Source organism: Pteropus alecto, unplaced genomic scaffold (assembly GCF_000325575.1).
Source record: "Pteropus alecto unplaced genomic scaffold, ASM32557v1 scaffold113, whole genome shotgun sequence".
NCBI lineage: Eukaryota > Metazoa > Chordata > Mammalia > Chiroptera > Pteropodidae > Pteropus > Pteropus alecto.
Window position 1 is genome coordinate 5,272,411 of NW_006433949.1, and position 3,159 is coordinate 5,275,569.

The 3,159-nt window shown below is 48.4% G+C and overlaps 1 protein-coding gene and 1 pseudogene across 1 annotated transcript in view; both read left to right on the forward strand.

Annotated features, from left to right (window-relative positions):
- CCDC60 (coiled-coil domain containing 60) overlaps positions 1–3,159 on the forward strand; it is a 131,546-nt gene that overhangs the window by 85,971 nt on the left and 42,416 nt on the right. The gene's annotated exons all lie outside the window — the stretch shown is intronic.
- On the forward strand, positions 2,956–3,074 carry LOC112477289 (annotated as a pseudogene).

Below are 3,159 nucleotides of genomic sequence, written 5' to 3' on the forward strand. Positions count from 1 at the left end.
TTAGCCCAAGCCTCTATCCATCTGGGGCCACCTGTTAAGATTCAGCTACCAATCCACAGATGCTGTGCTTATAGTTGCCTCGAAAGGCCACACCCAGCAACCGAGGCCAGCTGCCTCCAGTGTGAGTCTAGGTGCTGCTCAGCAAGGAGCACCTGACTCGCTGAGGATACAGCGATGTGGCTTGGGTGGGGCCACGAGTTGGGGAAGGCGGCGTTTCAGGGAATCCTCTGGGCTGAGTGACCTGTTATCCAGATTGATGATGTCAAGGCTATGGCTGTGCTGTGTCCACCCACTGGGTGGTGGGGGGAGGGGGACGTTCAACAGGGAACAATGGATACCGCCGGCACTTCTGTACAGAGCGAGTCTTGCCTTGGCCCTCACTCTCACAATGTTTCACTGTAAGTCCCTGGTGCTCCTGCGCGCAGCCTAGTTAGCACTGGTGCTCAGAGCAAGCAGGTCCAACACCATGAAAATCAGCTCGCAGACGCTGCCCCTTTAAGAGGTGTCCGCTGCTGCTGCAGCCTCTGTCCCACTCAGCCGCTGGGGACTGGGCAGTCCCTCGTCCTCACCCTGTCCTACCTTCTGCCATTGCAAGGTGATTTCTTGGATTTCTCCCTAGTTGTATGGCTTGTTCATCTCAGGCGATTTTTTTCCTTGCTGCTGCTCCTTGTTTCCGTCACAACTTTGATTTGGTCGCCAGAGGGATGAACAGAGCCTCTGTCATCTACACCACTTTTTTTCTCCCTCTGGTATGCGTTTTGAAACTCCTGACCTGATTTTGTTTTCTTGTTTTTCCTGCCTTTTTTTTTTCTGCCTCTAATATTCTTTAGAATAAGGACATAGAAAAGTCAAATAAATCTCTTACCAACCTCTTCTTACCAAAAAAAAAGAAAAATTAGAAAAATAAGATGCAGAGGTGAAGACTAAATTCTTGAAGGATACATTCACCTTTGTAATGCCAGTGCCTTGAAAACACAGAATCTGACACATGGCAGGTGTCCAACCCAGGGCCTGGAACATAATATTCAAGCCCCTTTGATTTACTGTGGCATCGTCTTGTCACGTATTATAAAATTAGTTAGGAAGAATGTTGTTAACCCTCTCTGTCACAGAGAACGGAATCAGACTGCTCCATGAGTGCAGGCCTAGATATTTGATCACACTGTATTAGTTTGCTAGGGTCTGCCGTAACAAAGCATTACATTCCAGCTGGCTTAAACAACATATACTTACTATCTTCTGGATGCTAGAAGTCCAAGATCAAAGTGTCAGGAGGGTCGGTTCCTTCTGAGGGCTGTGAGAGAGAAATCATCCCATGATTCTCTCTTAGCTTCCAGTGGTTTGCTTGACAATCTTTGGCATTCCTTGGCCTATGGAAGCATCGCTCCATCTCTGCCTTCCTCTACACATCGCGTTCTTTTGGCATGTTTGTCTGTGTCCAAATTTCTCCCTTTTTATAAGGACACCAGTCATACCGAATTAGGGGTCAACCCTTCTCCAGTGTGACCTCATCTTAACTCATTACGTCTGCAATGACCCTATACCCAAATAAGGTCACATTCTGACATACTTGGGGGGTTAAGACTTCACCCTATGAATTTTGGGGCACGCAATTCAATTCATAATGCATACATTTCAGGATCTAGTTGGTTACGGTTTCTGCAGGGGAAGATGGAGGCTCTTGTCCAGTTACACACTGAAATCGGAGCCCAAAGCTCACTGAGCTGACTGGGTCTGCTCAGTGTCCCCGGAGCCGCTGCCACTGTCATGCATTGTCATCACGCACGATGCATGTTCCTAGCATGCTTCTGAAGACCGTGGTCTGTCCCGGGACCTGGCAGGTCTCACTGACAGCCTTTCATCCTATGAGAGAATCTAAATGGCAGCAAGGAAGATTTCACAGCTAAAGGGGCGCCCTGGACACCTGCCAATGAATGACAAACCACCCAAGTTACCCAAGGACCTAGTGGCCCACAGAATCTTCAGAGTCCATGAAAAGGATCTCCAGGACAAGCTACTGAGATTTTCCAACGGAAATTTAGAAACATCTTGACACTCCTCAAACCAGCCCGGTGTACAGCTAGACTTCACAGTGAGTCCACTACCTGGGCGCAGACCCCAGCTCTGCTCCTCTCCGGCCTCGACAGTAACAGCACCTACACCCTAGAGTTGTCATGAGGATAAATAAGTTAATCCATGCACCCAGAAGTGAGGGGGTTGGGAGGGCAGGACAGAAAAACTGGCAGGCAGGGCCGATCTACCACTGATGTGAAATCACAACATGGCCTAGTTCACTAAAAAAGCCTCTTATGTGGATGACTTGCTGTATCTCAAGAGCACAATGGAAGCACTTGACAAGTGTCACTGAAGTCTGATGACAGACAGAGACCTCTACAGCTCTTTTACTTGGGTCCTGCACATGAGGATGTTAGACTGAGTTATTAGAGATGATCTAATTAAAATGATAAAATCCGCTGCCTCCTAGAGTAGCCCCCTAGAGCAAAGCTGTGGGGAAGCAGGTGCCCGAGGCAGCACCGTCACCTGCTACTTCCCTACATTTTCCAATCTGGGACACAGCAGCGTCCGTCTATCCTCTCTCCCTCCCTCCCTTCCTCCCTCCCGCTCCTTCCTTTCTTCCTTCTCCCCTTCTCTCCCTCCCTTGTTTTTTAGAGTAGAGCCTTTCTGTCAAATAGAACACCAATCTCTGAAGCAGGCAAATACAATATTCCAGTAGCACGAAATGAATTATGTGCTATCGCATAACATTGCATTCAATGAAAACCAAACTTTTCTTCACTTAAAATTGCATTTTCCCAGGGCCCACGCACATGCCGTTTCCTCTACTCGAAACACTCTTCCCCCACGTTTCTGCAAGATTTACTCCCTCACCTTCCTCACACCTTTCCTCGCAAGGCAAGACCTTCCCTGGCCATCTATTTAAAATAACTAAAACTAGTCTACGGCCATGCCACCCTGGACAAGCCCGATCCCGTCTGATCTCGGAAGCCAAGCAGGGTCGGGCCTGGTGAGCACTCGGATGGGAGACCACCTAGGAAGACCAGGTGCTGTAGGTGTAAAAAACTAAGAAATAAGGGATTGTAAGCTGACAAGGTCCTTGCAATCTGTGAGGTCAACCAAGGGTTGCCTTGCCTAAAAAAA